Below are 24,998 nucleotides of genomic sequence, written 5' to 3'. Positions count from 1 at the left end.
ATTTCTTTGAAAGCCTGCTTTCAATTTTGGGAGATACACATCCAAAACTAGAATTGTTGGATCATATGGTAATTCTGTTTTTAATTTTTGAGGGACTGCCATACTATGCCCTTAATGTCCATATCACGTTTGTTTTGTATCCATTCATCCATTGGATACTTATGTTCTTTTTGTATCTTGGCTATTGCGAATTATGCTGCGGTGAACACGGAGGTGCAGGTATCTTTTCGAGATGGTATTTTCATGTCCTTCGGGCATTCGCAGAAGTGGGATTCTAACAGCCTACATTTTGCTGCCTCCTTATGATTTTCCGTTCACTCTTTACTCCTTAAAGCTCAAGCTTCCCTGAAAACTTCTCTGACCCTCTCGCCATGACTTTCTAATTAGGACATTCGAGATGCTCTGGGCCTCCATCTTCCTTGACTTTTTTTGCAGCATTTCAGTGTATTTATCACTCCATTTATGTTTTGTTTTTTTTTAAATGATTTTTAAAATTTTATTAAATTTATTGGGGTGGCATTGGTTAATAGGATTAAACAGATTTTTAATCACACTTTTAATAATAATTTCTTTGAAAATATTAACAGATGTATTTAATACATATGGGGTATATGCACATGTGTGTAGTTATATAGATAGATCTGCTTATCACCACACTCCAAAATGCATACCCTTGTATAGTGCCCTCCTACATGTATGTGCAATACAATAGAATCTGGTGAAAATGATGAACTTACAAGACTGAGTTATGAAAAACATTGATGCCTGCAGTATGCTCCCTTAGATCACTTGCTCTGGGGGAATCCAGCCACTATGTCAGGAGGACACGCAAGCAGAGAGACCTATGTGGCAAGGAGCTCAGGCCTCCTGGTAGCAGCCAGCACCGCCTTGCCAGCCATTTCAGTGAAGCACCTTAGACGCGGACATCCTCAGCTGACAGTTTGATTGCAATCTCATGAGAAACACTAAGAGAGAATCAGCTAGCAAACCACTTTTTCTTGACCCTATAGAAAGTGTGAATAATAGATGTTACCATTTTTTGAAACAATTTGTTAATTCAACAATTAATGCTAGATATAGATTTACTTGATCTGAAATTTGTATTGCATTATATCTTATAAGCTCACTCTACAGTGCAAGGTTATATAGGTTTAAAGTGTACATTCTGATACATGATCTGTATATTGCATTGTGTGCCCACCATCCAAAGTCCAATCATCTTCCATAACCATATATTTCATCCCTAATACCCCTTACTACCCTCACCTCCTCCCTCTCATAACCACCATGTAGTCGTGTATGTCTGTGAGTTTCAGTTTTATGTCCCATATGTGAGTGAAATCATATGCTTCTTAGCTTTTTCTGACTGCTTATTTTGCTTAGCATCATATTCTCAAGGTCCATCCATGTTGTTGCAAATGGCAGTATTTTATCTTTTCTTCTGGCTGAGGAATATCCCATAGTGTGTATGTACCACATCTTCTTTATCCAGTCATCTATCGAGGGACACTTTGGTTGTGTTCATGTTTTGGCCACCGTGAATAATGCTGCAGTTGAACATAGGGGTGCATATATCTTTGCAAATAAATGGTTCAAATTCTTCAGGTAGATACCCAGCAGAGGGATTGTTGGGTCATATGGTAACTCCTCCTAATTTCTTAAGGAACTGCCATACTGTTTTCCATAGTGGCTGTACGAGTTCTTGACCTTCCTCTTTGGTTCCTGGGGCACGATACCCTTTTGATTTCCCTTCCTCTTTAGATAGTTCTCGCAGCATCCACGTGTGCCCCTTCCTCTAATCCTCCTTACTCTCTCTGGGAGGGACACCCACCACTTAATTTCTGATGACCCTTGAATTTGTATTTCCAGTCCTCCTTTTCTGAGCTCCAGACCCCTTACAACCTCCTTCTGAGCTCCTTAAAGTCAATGTGTACCAGAGTGAGCTCATTACTTCCTGCTCCACTCTGCCCCAGCCAGCCCTTGCAGAAGCTGGGCCAGCAGTGTGGCGCTTGCTGGCGTAGCCATTTCTGGAGAGCATGTGCCACTCACTCTGTGATGCCCACCCCCCGCTGTGCGGGGTCCCTGTCTCCAGGTTTCCCTGGCTGTTAATCTCCTGTTCTACTTCTGCCCTCCCCGGCGCTTTTGTGCCTTGTTATCTTGCGGGGACATGGCCAGATGCCCCCAGTGCTAGTCTGGCTCACTGTTCTGTCTGGACCCCTCCACGTTCATTGCTGTCCCTCCGCCTGGATTCCTGTCATGAGGATCAGCCCCGCCGGATGAAGGCCAGAGATCTGGGTGTCATCCCTGACTCCTCCTCGCTCCCCTGTGACCCACAGCTAAGGGTCACTATGACTCTGAAAGGGCTTCTGCGTGGCTTCCCTTTCCTCACCTCTTCTGCATCTTCACCATTTTCCTTTTTCTGGTGCTGTGGTCCTCTCTCCTTGAAGCCTGTTACCTAGTCATTTTGTCCTTATCTTTGCCTCTTCGTGACCATCCTTCCCTTGGTGGCTAGATCTTGTGATGTCAGTGTTCTCAACTGCTGAAAACGCGGGTGCCCCCTTGTTTGTGGTACCGAGGGCCACTTCCTATGAATAGTACACACAAGCCTCCACAATCTCTTCTCATCATTTGCATCTCCTGCCTCTCCGCCCCCTTCACTTTCAAGCTCCAGCAGACCACTCCGGGTTGCTTTTCATGTTTGTATCCATTTACCTACACTGCTTTCTGCCTGGAAGGCTCTCTTTCCACCTGTCTTCCTGGGAAACTCCCACTTACTGTTTAAGATTCAGTTCAGTCATAACCCTCTCTGTCATAATGAGAGCAGCTAACACTTGCATGTACTTCCTGTGTACCAGTCACTGTTCAGGATGCTCTAAGCGAATTGATTTGCTGAGTTCTCACAACCCTCTGCTGGTACCTGTAGGGGAGGCACCGTTAGTATCATTCTCATCTTACAGTTGGGAAACGGAGGCACAAAGTGGTTAAATGTCTTCCTTAGGGTTACACAACTAGCAAGTGGCACACGGGTGTCTGAGGACAGGAGTTCTCATTCTAACCGTGGGCGCTTAACCACTAGCTGTGTCAGACAAGGGCGGCCACTTCCTCCCTGTGCTGCCCGCCCTCACCTGACTCATCCCCATCTCTCTCACTGCGTTCAGTGTACGCGCTCCCAAGTACACGCCCCGGGGGCAGGCCTGCGTGGCAGTCACACCGTACCCCTGGTGCAGGGGCCCCGACTTGCCCATTTCTGTATCCCCGTGGTCTAGCGAAGCACCTGGCACATGGTTCATACTCAACAAATCTTTTTTGAAAGAATAACGGAAGGCATGTAATGAATATTACTAGTTGGATAAATGATTAGTGAAAACAGTTTGTAAGGTGTAAAGCAGGGGTCAGCCAACTGTAGGCAAAGCTGGCCCGCTGCCTGTTTTTGCACAGCCCACAGGCTAAGAGTGGTTTCTGCAGATGAATATTTACAGTCCATCTGATGATGGGGAACAGTGGCTCTAACCCTTGACTGAGTGGGGTGGTGTTCCTCCCCAAAGAATTCTGCTCTTCCTCATTAGTAGATCTATGTTACAGTCAGTTGTTGTTACTATCTTTTGAATTTTGGCAATAAAAACTTTGAGGAAATTCGTGTGCTCTCTGGTTATATACGTACCTACATAATATCCACATTTTTTCCTCTTGGCCTGAAAATCCTAAAATAGTTACTTTTTGGCCTTTTACTAGCAAAGTTTGCTGACCCCTGCTCAAAGTGCTATTTAAATGATGGTGTTACTTTATTTTTGGTTGTTATATTAATTTTATGTCGAAAGTATTTCATAAAACATTAAAAATACTCATCCTAAAAACTGTTATTGTTATGCATTATGATGGGGAGCAATATTAAAAATGTAAAATGTTTTGGGCATACTTGTCTGATTAAATGGGATAGAGTTTGTGAAGCACTGGGCAGCAAGTGCTAAAAAAAGTGGTTGGTTGTTTTTTTTTTCTCTTTCCTGTTCTAGGTGTAAATTAGGGTAATGCATATATTGGTTAGTTTGAGGGTAGGTGACTTAAAAAGTAAAGTATTATTTTTTTCTCTTTCCTGTTCCTAGACCTAAATTAGGGTAATGCATAATTGGTTGGTTTGAGGGTAGGTGACTTAAAAATATAGCACATGATATTTTGCTTCACTAGGTTATACTGGACGTTGGTTAGTAGTGTTTAGGACAGATTGTATTTAACTTGGAGACAGAATCTTTTTCACATTTGCAGGTCCCCCAATTCCTGATGACTGCCCTGGGCTGCAGGATATCTAATTATTCATGATGCCTTTGGAAAAGGCAAAACTCAGTAGGATCCATAGCAATACTTTAGACACATTAAAAAGAAAGACTACTTACAGGTTAACTGTACATATATATGTACATATATATATTTTTTGCTACTAGTCTTGGATCTGTAAAGTCTTTAAAAATTTATATTCGGGGTGTTTTTCTGTTTCATTTTTTATTTTATTAAGAAGGAGCTATAAATAAAACTGAACAATGCCATCATTTTTCATCATCTTTAATGGCTTTGTGGCAGGATGAAAGCTCATGTAGCGCAGTGTTTTTTTTTTTCTTCCTCAAATGCTGTTGAGCAAGATCATTTAGAAGTATTACAAAATCTTCTGTACTGAAGGAAAAAGCTTTTGACTCCAAATTAAAAAAAAAAAAGCATGTGCATTACATCATGTGAAACCTTAGTAACTTTTGGAAGCTATTCGAAACCACACATGTTCCTTTGCCTTTACATTGTTGTTTCTCTTATACTCACAATCTCTGCCCAAGCTGAAATGTAGCCTCCAAAATATTTTAGAAATCTAAGGGCCAGTGTTTTTATTTTAAATGCTTCATATTTACCTTGAATTAACATCTACATTTCTTAGGTTATTATACTGGAGCCCATTGTATAGCCACTTAATTTATTTTTAGTTTTTTATTGAGGTAACATTGGTTTATAATAGTATATGTTTCACAATGGCAATATTATAGCTTGATGTCTGTATACCCTTCAGCACGCTCACCACCAAAGGTTTAGTTTCTGTCTGTTACCACACAACTGGTTGATTCCTTTTACCTATTTTGCCCTCCCTCTACCCTTTGTCCCTTCTGGTAACCACTGATCTGTGGTCTGCCTCTATGAGTTTTTTTTTGTTTTTGTTTTTGTTTTTCAATATTCCACATATTAGTGAATTTGTACTGTGATATTTGTCTTTTTTGTCTTATTTCGCTTAGCACAGTATCCTCAGGATCCATCCATGTTGTTGCAAATGGAAGGATTTTGCTATTTTATTGTTGAGTCGTTTTCCATTGTGTGTGTATGCATGTGTATGTATATCACATCTTCCTTATCCATTATTCCATTAGCAGACATTTACCTTGTTTCCATATTTTGGCTATTGTAAATAACGCTACAGTGAACATAGGTGTGCATATCTTTTCGAAGTAGTTGTACAGTCACTTTAATATGAACATTTTGGGTCTGAGATGGGCCAACCACTTGTTTACGAGGAAGAAAGTGAGGCCAGGAGAGAGATTATGAAGTGCACTCATGGTCATACACCTAGACAGTGGCAGAGCAAAGAAAAGAAGCAGGTGAGACCCCCAGGCTAAAATTTCCTGGGCAAGTTTTTCCCCTTTTGTAAATGTTCAGGGATGAAATTGCCCAGGAGCTTGAGTAGGAAAAATAATAGTAGTCCAAATTCTTATTTTTGAAATTAAATTATTATGATTTAAATTATTTCCAATTCCATAGAAATTTGAAATTAAGTCAATAGTTTTAGGGAAACAAGTAACAATGTTCTTCGCAAGTGTGCTGAATGAATGTTTCTATTGATAGGTTTCCTTGGGACTTTCCATCATTGTTCACAGCATTAGGTGATACTGAAATGCTGGACTGTAGGCACTCAGCTGCAAAGTGAGACGGGGGACCTCTGTTGGCCCACCGGCATCTTGTGGAGCCTGGTCTTCTGGGCTTGTCGGGTGGGAGGGGCTTGGGCTCTTCGCTGGCCGGGTGCCTCTGGGGCCCTATTTGCTGTGCAGGCATCGCAGCACAAATTCTTGGGGACTTTGTGGGTTTGTGCAGTGAATCGATTTAGAAAAAATCCTGTAAGTTTGTGCCTCTTTCTTTTCTTTCTTCATTTTATTGATGTGCTTTTTTAAAAGACAGTTGCCTGAATTTGCTTAAGGGCGAACTGGGAATGGCTGAGTAAATACAGCAGGGCTCAAAAGCACGTAAGAAGGTAGTGATCCCTTCCGTGAAATGTTTATTTAACATTTAAGGAAATCCATCCCCTTTCCCATTCTAGAAGCTCTCATGGACATTCTTTCCAAAATCTGTAGTTCAGAATGCAACATGTATAAATATAGTGCCTGTCTGCCCAGGGAAGTTGCTGCGTTTGCCAGTCCTGGCTCCAATTCCAAATCATCAACACCACAACCTTCATTACATGCAGTTGTCTCTGTTTTGTTTTTTTAACTTTTTGAAAAATTGATGAAGAGAGATGAGCTTTCTAAGCTTGGCCTTTAAAGATAATTCAATGATTTCTTTTGGAATGCAAGACTTGAAGTGGGGCCAGCTCTCTCTGCAAAACAAGTAGCATCAAACAAGTATAGTCGTTAATACTGTATTTACTGCACTTATGTGGGCAGTTGCCAATAGCATCATCATTTTCTGGAACAGTGTGTTCTGACTCTAGTTGGTTCATCTGTGATATCTTTACAGCCAAAAGGAAGTGGAAGGTTGTGAAAATATAAGGTGAGTTCGGGAGCCAGTTGGATATTTATTTCAAATCACAAAATTTACTTTTGTATGATTGACTTACTCATAAATGGTATATGGATGTTCCTGGAAAAAGTTTACAGTGTAAAACTTACTGGGAACCTCAATGTGCATATTAACCTACTGAGTTCAAGGAGAGGCAGGTGGCAAATGTCAGTCAAGACTGGCCAGTCCCCAGTGGAGCTGGAGTTAGATGGGTGTCAAGCCTGGGTGATCAGGGCTGGGGCTGGCATCAGGGCACAGTTTCATGGACTGGTATCAAAACTGGCGATCACAGACAGGTAAGAACTGAAGACCTAAGTGAGGGGAGAGCTTCCCACTGGGGAAGACAGCCCCAGGGAAAGTGTTGGATAGGGAGCTGACTCAGGCAAGCATGAGGTAAGGCATGATCGAGACTGAAGATGTGAGAGGAGGCTGCGTTAGTCATGGCCCAAGCAGTCAAGTAGAAAACCTTTGATGCAGGGACTTAGTTACAAAAGTTTTGGAAGATCTGAAAGCCAAATAGGGGATGATGAGGTCACCCAGCGATTAGCAATAGCAGGAAACCACTAACACCTTGGAGGCTGGTGGAAAAAAAGAGAAAGGGGTGGGGTGTTGCTACCAGAGGCCGAGAGCCAGATCTACATAGAAGCTCCCAGAAGCAGCTGGGACCATCCGGGAAGGCCTGTCTGGTGGGAGTGGAACCCTGTGGAAGGCAAAGCCGCTGCTGGAAATACCATCCGAAGCAGAGAGAGTAAGGGGAACAAACACTCTGCCTTCTTTCCTCTTCCTCTCTTTCACTCTTCCACCTAAACCTAGCTGGAGCCAGTTGGCAAGTGCATCTGGAAAGGTAGTTTGTTGGGGTAGGGGCTGTGGGCGGAGGGGCAGGGAAGGGATCGAGTTGCAAACAGGCAAACCACCAGCCCACAGGCACAAGCCTGGGGCAGGGTTGGAGGGAGGCTCACTTGTGCCTACGGAGGCCACAGCCTAATGGGTCTGACTGGGCAGCAGAGCGCGATTTTCGCAGAGCGGTAGAGACCCTGGAACGTTGGCCTCCTCTGACCTTCCAAGGCTTGTGCCTGAGAGCCCTTTGTGTGCCGGGTGACTGTTCTCTGGCCCTCTGGGAGCTCAGGCACATTTAGGGGAGGCTGCATGCTCTTCGGGATGCAGGCACTCTTTGTTAGAGTCCTACCCCATGGGAAGGCTCAGCAGCTGGCCCTTGACCAAAACTCCCAGAACCCACCCTTTAAGGGGCTAAAACTCTCTGGTTGAGTGATGAAGAATTCCATGACAGCGAATACTAATATAAAGGCAAGTTCTGTATAGAAAGGGTTCTTTCATGCCTTTATGTTCTGTATAGCTACAGAAGCAGCACTTCTCTGTTAGTCATATAAATTCTCAGCCACGAATGAGGGCATCTTCTGGACTCTGTCCCCTTTCCAGTCACTCTGTTTACAAAGATTGTCATTTTTCATCATCCCTGTAATCATTATTACCATCTCCATTGTCACCATCCCAGACATTGAATAGGCTGTAAGTAGAACACTGTGTTATCTGCATTGTGGAGAAGGGGTGAGGTAAGCTGAATTCAGCTATTTGTAACCATGATAATTATCATTTATGGAACCATTAATATGTGCCACGTACTGTGCTTTAAGAATAGTTATGCAGTGGTTCCCAGGGTGACTCAGCGTCACCTACAGGGCTTGTTAAAATGCAGGTAGCTTCTTCCCCTCGTGGCCTCCCACCCCGCTCCCGATTCAGTTGGTGTGGAGTAGGGCCTGGCAACTTGCACATCTCACCAGTTTCCAGGTTGTCCTGATGCTGCCGGCTCAGGGACACGCTTTGGGAACCTCTGCATTAGTGCCTTGGCTCTTCACAAAGGCAGGTATTGTCGCCTCCATCCTACAGCAGAGGAACCGAGGCTTTACAGGGTCACCGAACTAGTTAAAGTCGCGTGGCCGAGAAGCAGCGGTGGGAGGCCATTGTTCGGGTCAGCTGCTGGTGTCCCCCGAGGCCTGACAGACATTGGCCAGGCCTGGGCCATCATTAGGGCCTTGGTTTGGCAGGACCGATGGTTGCCGTCCTCAGTGGGCCAGGCCGCTGGCCACCTATGGAATCTGTGTTTGGTCTTACAGCCCTAGTGAATTTCTTTCTTAAATTTTATTCTCTGGTGAAAGTAAATTAATGGCTTAATTTTTTTTTAATTGGTCCTGTTGAGACTGGTTAGTGGTTTACCTTTTCGCACAAATGCCCCTGCTGGCTGAGGCAGGCGTGTCGTCTGAGGCAGTGACGCCCCACTCTGGGCATTCAGGGAGGGACCCTCCGCATGACCAGCTAACCCTGGGGCTGGGACTCCCCGGGGGTTTGGTGGGACAGCTGGGACCCACCACCTGCACTGTGGGGCGTCTGCCACCATGCTCAGACCTCTCTCATTCTACCCAAGTGTGTGGCCTCTTGCCTCACATTTTGTTTCACAGTAAACCAAGGATACAGCTAATAAAACCAGTCTCCCATGTTGATGGATGTGCGGCCATCCCCAGTGACCTTCGCAGAGCCGGGAGCCCCTTTCCCCCGCTCTCAGATACCTCACCAACAAACTCTCCTAATTTCCCAAGTCACCCATTGAACAAAGCAGCCCACAGCAAGACCCAGGGCTTGATAAAAAGCATGAGGTAGTATGCATAACACGCCACCTCCTTCCCTTCTGGATTTCCATCACATATTAATTATTAATTCAAAGTATCTTTATTTTTTCATCTGCACACTGCAAATGTGAACTCCAGCCATGTATTTTTAAACAGCTCCATTATGATCAAGCAAATTTGAATATCTCATGTAGGTTATTACAAGTGGGCTTTGCTTATAAAGGAAAAAGCTGTTTTACATATGGTTTCTATTTTTTCATCTTGGTAAACTGTAGCCAGATTCTGAGTGAGGAGAAATGTGAGCTGTTTGCTATTGAATAGTTCTATTTATCACACTTTCAGTAGCTCCCATATCATGTTTTCTTTGCAGAAAGAGTGAGGTAAGACCCACAGTAGAGAAATCAATGTCCTGGGACTCATATTTGATTAGAAAAAAATTGATGAATTTATAATAATGTAGATAATCTGGATAATAAGGATTTAAAAACAGCTTTACTTGGCTATGAATGCAGTTAATGCTGCCATGTGGAAAGAAAAGATGTAAAATTATATTTTCTGTTAGTTTAGAAATCGATTCCAAAAGTATTCATATATTAATTGCCCAATAAATATTAAGCAATCTGTTAGAAAATAACTGCTTGTGACCTTTTTCTGAAACATAGTTTTCAGATTCTGGTAAATTTGTAGTTTTCCAGTTGACTCTAAAATACAGTTTTGTATTTTATATAATGGATTTAAAAAGTAGAAAGTTCTCACCGTATTTCTTATAGAATTTTTACATAGAAGCCAGAATCTTCTGTAGTCTTGTAGTTCAGTTGTTCGTTACTGCATAGCAAACCTTCCCCATAGTGGTTCAAAACAGCAACAGTCATTTATTGCATTCACAAATAGGAAATTTGGGCAGAGCTTGGCATGGAAGGCTTGCCGAGTGGTTCACCAGAAGGGTGGAAAGATCAGGGGAATGGGAGGGCAGGGGGAGGAGGGGCTAGAGAACCCTCTTCCCACATGGCCACTCATGTGGCTGGTGAGTTAAACTGTAGACTGGAAGTTCTCTTGGGGCTGAGGGCCAGAAGCCTTGGGTCTTCTCATGTCAGACTCTCCATGAAGTGTCTGCGCTTTCTCAGACCACAGTAGCTGGGTTCTAAGAGTGATCATCCCAAGAGGACCAGGTGGCAAGCTATGATGTGCTCTTCCTGGCAGCCTTGGAAGTCTCATGGCGTTACTTCTAGGGGTCTCTGTGGTGGGCCAAAGTTGAAGGGGTAGGGACTATAGACTCTACCTGTTGATGAGGGAAGTGCCAAAGAATTTGACATGGTTTAGAACTGCCACACCCTGTTAGGAGCCTTTGAAGAACTTTTAGCTGTGGCTTCTAAAGGAAAGACTTGGTCACTTGTGGACAGGGTGAGGCCGCACCGCTCCCGGTAAATTCCATGGCCTGTTGGAATCTGTCCTGGCTCACTCAGTAGGCACGCGCTGAACTGAACAGTGTTCATGGGGTCTGCAGAGCAGTGGGCCCAGGTGACCAGGGTGAGGGCAGTTTCTTTGCAATCGTAGGGATGGAAGTCAGACTGCAGGGTCACCAGGAAAAATTTAATGATGATGAAGAGGTGGAGACAATAGGTATGGGCAGTGCTTTCAAAATGCTTAGCGGAGGCATGAAGAGAGAAAGGTCAGTAACAAGAGAGTGATACCCAGCCAGACAGCGGTCGTTTTCATTTTCAGGGATGGGAGAATTCGTAGGGTGAAGGAACGGAGCTGATACAAAATGTAAGGTGGTATTTTCCCCATTCACTTATATGACTTAATTTTTTTTCTAGATTTTCTTAAGGGCAGGACTCATGGCCCAGTTTTGTACACAATAAACATTTGCTGCAGAACAAAGGAATTCCACCTGGAGAAACACATTGTGCCTGGGGATTGCTCAACGCCTGTGGTAGCCTCGCTCCTTCCCCTCGAGGGCGTGGCCCTTTGCCTGTCATTTTGTTTTACAAGAAACCATGAAGATTTTAAATACAAATCAATCTCCCACACTGATGAAGGCGGCGGTCACCCCCGGTGACCTTCACTGGGATTCACGATGAGTTCTGTTACCCTGACCTCAAAGGCCTCAACTACAAACTACCTGTTTTCCCAAATCATTCACTAAAGTACAACAACCCATAGGAAGATCCACAGCTTCGGGGCTCCAAGAAGCCCCCAGAAATGCTCCAGGGACCACATCAGTATTTGTCAGAGAATCTTTTTTCTCTCAGAGTGTCAACTGGTTATCTATAGAATGGAGTGCAAACACCTGCTTCAGAGGGATGTTGCGAGAGAGGTGAGATCAGTCACTTGTGTACAAGCGCCCTCTAAACTGTAAAAAGTGTACTCTGCAGAGCCTATACACATGTAAGGAATTGATTATTTGTATTCCTGTAGGCCAGCGTGGGTGTTTCCATTTTATTAGAAACTTGATTTTTTCTCTGAGGATCATAGAGCATCTGCTTCAGTCGCTTTTCCATTTTTTTACTTATATAAGAAATTGGCTTGGAAATGTCAGCAATTGAAAAATTGCAGAGGTTTTTTTGCTTCATGATCTACAGTTGTAATGAACACAGTAATAACAGTACTCTCTGTGTGTAGTCGTTTTCTTTTTTCTCTAAGGAGTAAAAACCACTGACTAGAGTAAATAATGGGAGAGCGAGGTTTCATCCGTGGAACCACATGTCTTTAAAAGCCAAATTTTCTCTGACACGCGAGAATTGGTTGAAGATATTTCAGAAATCATTCCTATTAGTGTGGTAATGGTCTGAGGCACACACCATAGAGGGTAATATAATCCAGTTTATAATTTGTGCTAATTAACTGCTAGATAAAAAGAATTTCAGCTTTAGTTAATTTCATTTTTCAATAATTTGCACATCTGTACAGCATTGTACATCTAGATTATGGTTGTGGTGCGCATGTGTATAATGTTTTTTAGTAAGGCGTCTTTTTCAGATCAACTATACTCTTTCTAAACTAAAACTTCTAATAGGGACAAAGGATGAGACATGAGCTGTGCATTTATTTCCTAAGTTTTTCTGCTCAGCAGAGGAAGAGTGTGGGTTGAAATCATCATGTATAGAGATCAACACTGAGATGTGTGGCACAAAGCTCATGGGTGGTCTGAGGCCCCAGTGATGTCTGCTATGTTCCCACAGAGTGAAAGTCAGAAATACGGTCATACTCTGCACATTGCTGCCATTCTTAATACCAACAGAGGCCCTTAAATAGCAGAGAGGACATTTGAAAAACCTGTCTTCGGTGTTTGCGTTTCCTAGTATGTGTGCTTCTGTGTTCTGCGTGATTTTGCCCCTGACAGAAATTTCGGTGCCAAGCATGAGAAGCGGACGTATGTGACCAAATTGGGAGTGGAGTCAAAGAAGGGAGAGATGTGACCAACCATGGGTCCCATCTCTAGTCCCGCCGCCATGATGACTCTGTTCCCTGTTGTTTACCTAGGGTGTTAGTGGATTGATGCTGTCCCTGTCTGGGTTTGCCACCTTCCCCAGTGTCCTTGCCCAGGTCAGCTTGTCGTCTTACTAACTAGGGGTGGGGGAGAGGCGGTGAACAGCCCCGGTCTGCGGAGGAGCCTGAGTTCTGTGTGGCCCATATTTCCACGTGACCCGAGCCATCAGACCAGAGTGCACGTTTGTTTGGGCTTTTGCTACCGTTTCCATTTTGGGGATGCCCCTTCTGTGTGTGATCTTGGCGGCAGGCAGGCATTCACCCCACACTTTCCTACACACAGGCACACCTCCTAGCACAGCGACATTCTACCCCTGGAACTTTGACTCTTTTTTTCTTTTTTTAGATTTCATTTATTTTTTTAGAGAGAGGGGAACGGAGGGAGAAAGAGAGGGAGCGAAACATCAATGTGAGAGAGAAATATCGTATAGGCCCCGACTGGGGACCAAACCTGCAACCCAGGCATGTGCCCCGATCAGGAATCGAACCATCCCTGATCGGGAATCGAACCAGCCACCCAGTGGGGTGGGACAACGCCCAACCCACTGAGCCACACCAGTCAGGGCTGGAACTTAGGCTCTGGAGTGAGCAGTTCACAGAGGAAAGTGAGTGGATCTGTCTGTGGCCATGACGGCAGCTCTCTCGTGGGCTGCCTCGACGCCCAGCGGGCCCCTCCTGTGGATAAAGTGAGAGTGAGCGTTTGTTAGTCTTCTGATTTTTCCCCTTCAACGGGCAAGTGTTAGATTTAGCGCTGTTATCAAGTGTCCTGACGGACGCAGAGACCCCCGCCCTGGGAGGCCTCCGTGTTGCCATTCGTTTCACAGTTTTTTTGGCCCTCCATTTCGGTGGCATTCTTGTGGGTCTTCTCCTGCCCTGGGTGGAGCAGGAAACGTAGCGCTGGTGGTCCCATCCTCCGTCAGCCAAGGTTAGTTTACCCGAGGAAGTGAACCAGGGTCCTCTTGCCTTTGTTGTGTATGGCTAACGGGTATCATCGCTGTTGATTCTACCTTTGTGGGACCGTTCACTAGAGCATGCATGTACCTGATCCTTTTGATGTCTGAGTAGAGGTAGGTACTACTATCCAAGTAGTACAGGTGATCAAATAGCTTCAGTGAAGTTGAGTGATTTGGTTGTAGGGCTGTTAACTGGCAGAAATAGGACTTGAACCCAGGCCTCCTGACCGATCACTCTGATACATCAAAGTTAGCCTTGTAGTGAAATACCTGTCGTTGAAAGAGCACACCTATCAGATTCAGAAATCTCAGCTACTGAGAACTGCGGATGGGGAACATTTGAGTAAGAACAGTTACCAGCTGATGTCATCGCCACAAACAGTCTTGTTCTGAGTTCCCTGGTACCTGTGGCTCAGTTAGGTCCCATTGCCTGGGAAATCAGGGGCTGGCAGGCTGAACACCCTCTGTCTCTCTTCTCTACTCGAGGCGGTGCTGGGCTCTGCAACTGTGATGGTCGAGGACCAGTCAGGATCTGTACCCAGGCCCATGCCTTCGGTCCCAACGCATCAGCAGCTCGGCCACGCCCACAGGACAGCAGGATGGGCCAGCTCCCAAGTCTGGGTAGTTTACTTCGAAACTGCTCTTTTTACAGCTAAGAACTAGTTAATACTAATGAGGATCACCTTCCCCCAAAACTTTTTTTCCTTTTTTTTTCTCACATAACATATCCTTATTGCTGATAGATTAGGAAATATGAACAAACAAAAAAGTAAAGAAAAATCAGAAAACACCAATAGACAAAAGAAAATAAAGAAAAACTTGTCATCTTGCCACCCGGAAATAACCACTTTAAACATGTAAACATAAAAACATATAAACAGATATAAACATATATTTTCTTCCTGTTAAATTTTTACTGTCTTGTATTAGGTACAGTTTTTAGCATTTTTAATACCTAATCTCATCCAGTCTTCCTAATTTTCAAGGTATTATAATCCTCATTTCATAGAAAAGGGAATTTTGGCTAAGAGGGGTCTGTCAAATTTCAAAGGTTGTGCCTTTAAATAAATGGACATGTTCTGAATGTATAGTTATGAGATGGATACTTACCGTGCACCTCCTCCTTTATGGTGAAGTGGGTAGAATTTGCAAGTGCTGGGCAGCAGCGGAAAGTGTGCGAGCAGAGATGGGTCCAGGTTTTGTGGGGCTTGACGCCTATGCAATTTTGGTTTTCTTTTTAATTAAAAGAAACCGCAAAATTTTGAATTACAGAATTAGGTACAAAAGTGTGTATTTATTTTATAATGAGAAAAGCAATCACAAGATATCCCTGACGTTCTGGAGAGTCAAGTCCCCTTTTCCCTTCTGAGCCCTCCTCAGGCAGGTGCCAGAAGAGCTTGCCTAGTGAGGCTTCCTGGTGGGAAGCTGGCCTTTCCTCCTGCCCAGGACGTTCCGCCCCCCAGGGCTGGGGTCAGGGAGGGACCCTGCTGGGTAAACCTTACTGGCTTCCTAGGCTCAGTGGGAGGCAGTGCACCCGGGAGACCCCGGATCCCAGGGGTGGGCAGGGGAGGAGGCGCTGCTTCTGAGCCGAGAGCCGCGGGGGCTGTGGAGCAGCACCCCAGCAGGGGCGACACAGGATTCTCATCCTGTTCCAGGATGCTGTAAATACGCGCTGGCATTTTCTCCTCATAGTTTTATGGTTGCGTGTCTTGTCTTTGTTAGATCTTATTTATTATTATTATTTTCCCCAAATCTTGACCGGTTGCTTTAATACTATTTGTTTGCAATTTTTTCATGTTCAGTTTTAGGTAGTAATTTCTATTTTTGAAATGAAATGGATCGTATATCCTCCCCCATACTCTTTTCTAACTGGCTGCTGTTGGTATGTAGAAAGTCCTTAAAAAAAAGAAAGAATTTGACATATTACCAAATTCTCAGTAATTCTAATGGTTTTTCAATTGTCAGGCCTTTTAATCTTATTTCTATTTTTTGAAACCCATTTTGGAGTGGTCTCTGATCAGGAAAGTGCTATAATGACAGACCCCTCGGCTGGGGGAGGTGGCCAGGGCATGGTGACCTAACCTTCGTGACCTGATCAAGCAGGATTACTGATCATAATGACTGTGACTGACCAAAGTAGGGTAAAGATCAGGATGCAAAGAGCTGGTAGAATTTATCACGTATCATCAAAAGCCTGACCAAGTGTGAATCACATAGCACAGGCTGGACTATAGCACAGATCAATCACATATCCTGATTTGATACTTCACTTGGTTACAGTCCTGTGATAACCTGCGAATAAACAGTGCACAGCTGTTTATTAGTTACCCTGTCCGTCCTGTCTCTTGTGGCAAGTCAGTTTCCCCAGGGCTGTTTAAAGGGATGGTGTGCTCAGGGTGAACTTGTTCTACCTGCTCGTCACTGCATAAAGGACTTCACCACACCGAGTTGGCCGGTGATAAGCACAGGTTTTAGGGATTTCCTCAACGTTTGTGTGTTGCTGGATGGCTGCGCTGGCAGGGCCTCTGCTGCAGCATCCTGCCTTCAAATGCACAACAGAACAGTATTATCCCTCACCTGTGCCTGCTGGAAAGGCTGCGTAGGCCCTGGCCCCCAGCGTGGGGCAGACAGGCCTGCCCCAGATCAGCGGTTTGGCTCAGGCTGTGCTGCGTCACGGCCCCCGGCTCGCTCGGAGGTGAGTAACCTGAGACCTGCATCATCTATGGCTTGCTTGAGGTTTAGACCAATTTTTCTTGAACATTGTTTCACACTGAAGCAACACAATCTGTGGGCTTTACAACCCTGCATGCGTTAGTGAGTGCTCTTCTTCAGGGGAACCGGGGGCAGGGGGCGGCGGGGGAGGCTGCAAGTCCTTGGCAGTCACAGGGGTCGTCTTTGTGACCTTACAGGTATGGGTGTGTGGCAAAGGGAAGTGTCCCTCATGGAAGGGAAGTTTGGGGAGCCTTCTGTCTGGGGAGTGCTGGGAGCCACTTGATTTCTAATTAAGAAGAGCCTCTAGGAAGGAAAGTTAGCTTGCCAGCTCATTAGCAGACTTTCTGGTTACACCTCCCCGCACAGTGCCTGCTGACTGAAAGCGGGGAGAGGCAAGACTTCCCCGCCTCTCACAGTTGCTGGGCCTGGGGCGGGAATACAAATGGAGGCTTCCACACCATGGTTCTAAATAAATATTTCATTAAAATTATTTTCAATTACAGTATACATTCAATGTTATTCTGTATTAGTTTCAGATATACAGCGCAGTGGTTATTTCCAGCGCCCACCTGACCCCATACATAGTTATTACAATATTATTGACTATATTCCCTATGCTGTTCTTTACACCCGCATGTCTATTCTGTAACTGCCAATTTGTACTTCTTAATCCCCTCGTCCTTTTCATCCATCCCCCCAACCCTCCTCCCCTCTGTAAACCGCCAGTCTGTTTTCTGTGTCTACGAGTATGTTTCTATTTCATCTGTTTTGTTTATTTTGTTCTTTAGCTTCCACATATAGTGAAGTCATATGGTATTTGTGTTTCTCTATCTGCCTTATTTCACTTAGCATAATACCCCCAAAAACTAAATAAATATTTCAAAGTTATAAGTCAACCTTTGCATAAATCCAGTTCTAGCCTCTGGTGTTGATAATGATAACTTCGTATCATCCTGGAGAGCCAGATTCAAACTTAGAATTCTCAAGACTCCTCAAGTTTCTTGTCTAGAATCTCCCTTTGGTACATATAGATATGACTGGCCATAGGTCCCAAGCCTGTCTCTCTGCACCCTCTGCAAACAGCCTCCCTTGTACAAACTGAAGGTGTGCTCCGTCTTTGAGAGATTGAAGCAGGCAGGTCCTGAAGCAGGTCCCAGAGCCCTGTGGTGTGGCCTGGAGGGTGGGGCGGCGTCTGGGTAGGTACATCCCAGGGCTCTGTGAGCTCCTGGCTCCATGGACATGTGTGGCTGGAGGAGGTGTGAGCGGGGCCCTCTAAGCATGGTGTCCAGCACATAGGCTCAGCCTCTTGCCCGGCCTAAGAGCGATTGGGTGGGGGATGGAGATGGGAGTGGATGGGGCAGGGGAGACCAGGCATCCCAGGCACAGGGGCCCTGGGAAGTGCCAAATTGTGTTCTTGGAAAGACCCTTTTAACTTCGAGATTGTGGGTAATTCATGTACAGAATCACCACTCACGTGTTGTAGGCCCAATGGATGTGTTCTGCCCCGTCTCAGACCCCTCGCCTTCCCAGTGCCCAGCGTACCCTCCCAGTGTGGCTCTGGTGTTGGTGGAGACAGGTCTGCTGTGATAAAGGAGCCAGTAGTGGGGTTGGGGACGAATGGGGGCAAATGGCTTCTCCCTCTCTGCTCCCCTCCCCTCACTCCGTTCTTGCAGGTCTTCTGGGCTGGTCCTCATTCTTTTCCTCAGCTCCCCACACCCACCCAACGTCTGCCTTTCCATTTCACTCCTACTCTCATCTTCAGTTCCTTCTTTTTGTCTGAGAATTTCTTTCCTCCTGATGGTGGCGGTTTGGCAGAGGCAGCGGGGGCTTTCCAGGGAGGAGAGAGATGCTTCCCTTGCATCCCAGTGGGCTGGGATATTATTGCTGTCATACTATACTCAGGTGTTTTACAAGTTAAATAAGTTTTGTGGGCTGACGTGGAAACTCAGGTACCCGAATAACATTATTTCTATGAAGAAGTACATTCCAAGCTTCAAATAGCTGATTTGCAAATGAACTTTCAGAACAAAACGTGTTTGTCATGGTGGCTGCTATTTTTAGAAGTTTGGATCTGAAAGGTACTCTGCGTTCATCAGTAAATGAATTTAATTCATCAGACAACGTGAAGTGATTTATATAAAATGAAACGCAAAGCCTTGTCTGGAACCTGCTGTCTGATCCCACCGTGGTGCCATCTTCTGTTACTATTAGGATGTGAGCCTGCCATTCGATTATCAGAGGATCAAACCCCAGAGTCTGTTGAGGGGTAGGGAGCTCCAGGAGGGTGTGGCAGGGGAGCAGGACGGCCTTGAACCCCCGTGGACGCTGCTGGCGCCTACCTGTGTGCACAGGAGCCTCAGTCCTCCAGTGCTTGTTAGCTTTTATACATGTGATCATGCTAAAATGAGACCGTGTTAGAAGAGAAGAAGCAAGAATCATAGCTGTTTAGAGTATAAAGGTGGCCATAGGGGTCTTGGATCAACATTCTCAAACAGTGTCCTCTTCTGTATTTTAAAGTGAGATTGATCTGTATATGGGGTAAATTGTTGGAAGGTTTTTTTTTTTTTTTTTTTTTTTTTTTTGTGGTTTTGCAGCAGCCTTGAATTTCCTTACCTTTAAGAGTTCCAGTACACAGAATGATAGCTACTGTTATTCAGGACTCGATTAAATTTATTTTCTATGGTACTGATTGCATAACATCCATGAGGCTGTTTGCCATCTTAATATTTAATATCGCCATACTCCAAGGAGCCCTCTTTCATGGATCAAGAGATATAGAATTTCTTCTTTTTTTACATTATTTTTTAAGGTTTTTGATTTGTTACACTCCAGGAATTACTTTTTATTCCTCTCTGCTAGCTTGGAGCCCTTTCAGTTATGGCTTTTTATCTTGACCTTTCCCTGTGCACCATTCATCTTGGATCTTGTTTTCTTAATAAGCTGGGGACACAGGAATATTCTCTGAGCTTATTTACGTTCTTTATTGGGTGCCTGATTTGCATGTATGTCAAACATCATTAGTAATTGCTCAACTATGAGAACAATATAAGACAAGATTCTCTAAAGTTGAGCCACCCCTTTTCTTTGGCTTTTCCTGGAATAGTTTTTGTGTCTGTCACTGGTTATCTGAAGAATTACGCGTCTGGAGTTTCCCTCTCCCTTTTCTGACCTTTATCTGTTGGCCAGGTTTCAGTATTTCACACTAATTCTCACCATCCGATCTCCTTCTGGCCACAAAGCAAATATACAGAGACGTCTTTCTACATCCTGTGCATCCCTTTGCCCCCGATTGTTGGGCGTTAAGGTTAAAGTGATTGTCTGACATTTGGGGTTAGTCCCTGAGGAAATGTGTTTAGACTTGGGAAATGTGTTTATAATGTCGCTGAGCAGCATTTAGTGGGGTATGATGTTTTTCAGACAATTTGAAAATTCCAGTCACCTATCAGTACCTTAACGTTCCTCGTGAAGGAGTCCTACTGACATCCATGCTGATTTCTGCACGGCGCTTTCCCCGTCCACACACTCTCTCGTGCCTCACGATGGCTTTCCCTCGCCTTTTCTCCTCAAACCTCCAGAATCTCACCCTTCCTTACTATCAACTAGTGATCTTGCTTCTTATTTCACTGATGACATAAAAACACTTTGAAGACAGTGACTATATCCTTTCAGTACAAAAACTACAAACCCATCCCATCTATACTTTGGACTCTGATTTCCCCTCTGCTGAAGCATCATATTCATCCAGGCCCTGTCTGAGGTCTGTGCTTCCTCTTGCTCTGGATTCTGTCTCCTCTCACTTACTCAAGGGTATCCTTTAAAATTCATCTTTTTTTTCCTACATCATTGATTTTTTTTCTCTTTCCTGGGTCAATAACATCAGCATCCAGCCATCCAGCAATACCTTCTATCTTAAAAAGATGTACTCTTGAACTCACTTCCGTCTGTAGCTACCACTCGTTTCTCCTCCCCTTTACTATAAACCTCTCAAAGGAATACCTACAACCAACCAACCCTTCCTTCCTCCCTCTCTCCCTCCCTTTCTTCCTTCCTTCTTAGTTTGGCTTTTGTCCCCACCACTTTATCAAGCAGTTCTCATCAAGATCACTAATAACTTTTTTTTAAAGGTAAGTTTAAAAAAAAAAGATTTATTTAATTTTATAGAGAGAGGAAGGGAAGGAGAGAGAGAGAGAGAGAAACATCAATGCGTGGTTGCTTCTCAAGCATCCCCGACTGGGGACCTTGCCTGCAATCCAGGCATCTGCCCTGACTGGGAATCGAACTAGCGACCCTTTGGTTTGCAGGCTGGCATTCAGTCCACTGAGCTACACCAACTAGGGCAAGATCACTAATGATTTTTAACATTGTCAAATCTAATGCTTGGTTCTCGATCCTTATCGTACTTGATTCATCAGTAGCATTTGTCACAACGCTGTACTCTTTTCTTCGTGATTTTCTTCCCTAATTCCAGTACCTAGCCTCTCAATTCTTGTTCTCTCTTTTAATTCCTGTCTCTGTTGATGGTTTCTCTTCCTCTTGCTAATGTCTCACACTGAACATCCCCAGGCTCAGTTGCTGGGTCCCTTCTTTTCCCTCTTCGCTTACTTGACAGATATTCTTACCTAGTTTCCTGACTTTATTTCTTCAAATATTTATTATTGGTCTTAATTTCATTATTTGCTCTTTTTTATACAACAACGACATCTTTTAGATCTTTAATATTGTTCCACAGTTTCCTGAGGCTGTATTTTTTATTATTCTCTTATATTGTTCTCTCTGTTCTTCATATTCGGTAATGTCTATTGATCTTCAAGTTTACTGAGTTTTCCTCTTTCATCTCCATTCTGCTTTTGCAAGGACCCCATGAGTTTTTGATTATAGGTATTCTAGTTTTCAGTTCTATAATTTCCATTTGGTTCTTATTTATAGTTTCTGTTTCCCTCCTTGGAGCACCCAGCTTTCCATTGATTTTAAGAGCGTTTACCTCACAGAACATAATTCTAATAGCTGCTTTAAAGCCTTTGCTCGAGTATTCTGTCATCTTAGTAATATTGAGTTGGCACCTATTGATTATCTTTTCCCTTGGGCACTGTTCACATTTCCCTGGTTCTTTCTGCACCGAGTAATTTTGCATAGTCCTGAATGTTATGTTGTGTAAACTCTGGATTCTTTCGTAATCCTGGAGAATGTTGGTGTTTTTTGTTTAGCAATCCGCATGGTTTGGGATAGGCCACCCTCTGTCTCACCCTCTCTGAGTGAAGGTTTTAACATAGTTGACTTTTCAAAAGGCCTTGCTTTCTGTTCTTGGTCTGTCCTGAAACGTGAACTTGAGACTTGAGAAGTAGAGGATCCCCTTCTCTAGCTTTCTCTTCTTTGTGGTCCACTCACACTTTGATTTACAGGAGAGAGACAGATGGGTTTTCTGTTGGAGATCTATCTGGCTGTGGACCTCTGTGAATGGGGCCCATGCTTGGAGCAAAGCCACGAGAGGGAGCAGAAAAGGGAGAGGAAGTGGGAAGGGGAATTGACTATTTGCAGGTCACTTTCCCAATTTTTGCCCCCTTTTTATGCTCTACTTTCCCCCCCATTTTTTTTGTTATTGCTGTAAAATACACATAACATAAAATTTATCATCTTAGCCATTTTAAGTATGTAATTCAGTAGTATTAAATGCATTAATAATACTGTGCGGCTGCCACCACAATCCAGCTCCACAGCTCTTTTCATCTTGCAAAACTAGTATCTTTTTATTTTACAAAACTAGAACTCTTTACCCATTAGACAATGACTCCCCATTTCCCCCAGTCCCTGGAAATCACAATCCTACCTTCTGCCTCTATGATTTTAACTGTTCTAAGTATCTTATATAAATGGAATCATACAGTAGCTGTCTTCTTTAGTGACTGGCTTACTTCACTTAGGATGAAGTTTTCAAGGTTCATTCATGCTCTCCCTTATATCAGAATAGGCTTCCTTTTTGCAGGCTAAATAATATTTCATCATTTGTATATGCCACATTTTATTTATCTGTTCATCTATCTGTGGACACATGGGTTGCTTCTATATTTTAGGTACTGTGAAAAATGCTGCTATGAACATGGGTGTATAGATACCTCCCTGAGACCCTGATTTCAGTTCTTTTATGTATATATTCATAGATGGAAATGCTGGGTCATACAGGAATTCTATTTTTGTGTCTTTAGTTTTCTAAGAAACCAACATGCTATTTTCCAGCTGCCCCATTTATGTTCCATTAGCAGTGCACAAGGGTTTCAATTTCTCCACATCCTCACCAACACTTGTTATTTTCTGTCTTTTTTGTTTGTTTTTGTTTTGTTAGCAGCCATCCTAATGGATGTGAGGTGGTATCTCATTGTAGTTTTGATTTGTATTTCCATAATGATCAGTGATGTGAATATCTTTTCATGAGCTTATTGGCCATACGTCTTGTTTAGAGAAATATCTGTTTAAGTCCTTTGCCCATTTTTGGATCAGGTTTTTGTTGTTATTGTTGAGTTTTAGGAGTTTTCTATATATTCTAGATATGAATTCCTTATCAGACATATGATTTGCAAATAGTACCCCCCATTCTGTGGGTGCCTTTTACCCTGTTGATATTATTATTTTGGTGCATGAAGTTCTAATTTTTCATGAAGTCCAGTTCATCTGTGTTTTCTTTTGTTGCCTGTGCTTTGGATATCACATCTAAGAACTCATTGCCTTATCCAATATCATAAAGCTTTGCCTATGTTTTCTAAGAATTTTATAGTTTTAGGTCTTTGATCCATTTTTGAGTTAATTTTTGCATATGGTATCAGGTAAGGGCTCAACTTCATTCTTCTGTGTGTGGCCATCCAGTTTTCCCAGCACCAATTGTTGAAAAGACTGTCCTTCCTCCCACTGAATGGTCTGGGCACTCTTGTCAAAAATCATTTGGCTGTATATGTGAGGGTTTATTTCTGGGCTCTTACTTTTATTCCATTTATTCATGTATCTGTCCTTATGCTGGTACCATACCATTTTAATAACTGTGGGCACAATCTGCCTGCTTTTGTTTCCTTTTCCCAGTTCTCAGCTTTTTGTACTTTTCCCAGAGTTTCCAGTTGCAGTCAGAAGGAGGGTGACTATCGCAGGCATTCACCAGTAAGATAGTTCTATGATTTGAAGTGCCTTATTGACAACACCCAGATTCTTATCTCCTGCCTGTACTTCTCACCTAAACTCAACTTCTTTGAGCAGTTGCTAGCTGAGGTTAGCATCCTCACCCTCTCTATTTTCAGCATCTGTGAAACACAGCCTGGTTGGTTGTGAAGATACAGTAGTTATGTAGCTCAAATATTAAAGCCCAGAAACCCATTGAAGACTTTTGAAATCCATCTCACCTTTGTTCTTTGCATGCAAGTCCCCTTTTTGTGCAGTGAGTGAATGGCTGTGTGGGTTATTCGCAGGAAGGACAGTTGTCACTACACAGTGTGTATTCTCACTGCTGGTGAGTATAAGAGGACATTTGCCTCTTGTTCTTTCTAAGGCTACATTATAAATTAGGAAATATTTCGAGATGATTTTCTAGATTCACTTTGAACTTCTGAAAGTGGACTTTTGGAAGGAGGATTTTGAGGATGTTACTCTAACAGTGAAATACAGGGCTGACAACTCTGTCTCCCACAGCCTCAACAATGGAGCTATTATTGCTCAATAGAGTGATCCCATAATGTACCAGCCTAAGTGGTAAATAACCGAGGGGTCCTGTTCTTCCTTTGCTTTTCCGAAGGCAGTATTTTCTTTTTTGTCAAATCATGTGCATGTTATTTAAGGCTTTTTTCCCCTCTTCTTTATGTAATAGTGTAAGTTTCATTTTTTTTTTTTTAATGAGGGTGGCAGTTTAACAATGCCATGGTTGGAATTTAGGATGAATAGTGGCTTATGAACTATTAGAAGATAGGCTTCTCATTTATGTTTTGAGAGTAAGAAATGATATAATTGTTATATTTAAGTAACTAGAAAGAGGGAGGTAGTAGAAGTGTTTTCTGCATAGTCTGTGTGTGCTGTTCAGCATTTTATTTGGGTAGTTGATAGCCTTCTTTAGCTGTCTAGGTCATGTGGCAGTTTCCAGCATCCTAAAGGCATTAAGGGAAATACTTCGCAGTCCTGTTAGGAAGATGCTGACTATGTTTGAGAGGTGACTCACTTTTCTTGGTGGAAGGAAGCCTTAGGGGGAGGGAATATTTTGAAGCATCTCCCTAGCTGGATGAAAGCCAGAGTGTCTTTTGAGTACTCATTCATTTTTTTTGTTCATTTATTAATCACGTAAATACTTACTGCCTGCTCTGCTCTTCTTATATCAGACACGCTGCTAGGTAGGCATCTAGGGAAGAGTTCCTCTCTGACACATGGAGTTGCTGATGGTGGA

At 43.5% G+C, this 24,998-nt stretch overlaps 1 protein-coding gene across 2 annotated transcripts in view; it reads left to right on the top strand.

Annotated features, from left to right (window-relative positions):
• CSGALNACT1 (chondroitin sulfate N-acetylgalactosaminyltransferase 1) overlaps window positions 1-24,998 on the top strand; it is a 299,337-nt gene that overhangs the window by 47,278 nt on the left and 227,061 nt on the right. Inside the window, exon 1 of one of the 2 annotated variants that reach the window (XM_054565923.1) lies at window positions 11,317-11,754. The exons of the other annotated variant lie outside the window; for it this stretch is intronic. The gene's annotated coding sequence lies outside the window, so the exon portion shown is untranslated. Of the gene's footprint in view, window positions 1-11,316; window positions 11,755-24,998 lie in introns of those variants that run through there. 2 annotated transcript variants of the gene reach the window in all.

The sequence above is a fragment of the Pteronotus mesoamericanus genome, unplaced genomic scaffold (assembly GCF_021234165.1).
Source record: "Pteronotus mesoamericanus isolate MK-2021 breed Mesoamerican mustached bat unplaced genomic scaffold, CSHL_Meso_final contig_169, whole genome shotgun sequence".
Taxonomy (NCBI): Eukaryota; Metazoa; Chordata; class Mammalia; order Chiroptera; family Mormoopidae; genus Pteronotus; species Pteronotus mesoamericanus.
This window is presented reverse-complemented; position numbering and strand designations above follow the sequence as displayed.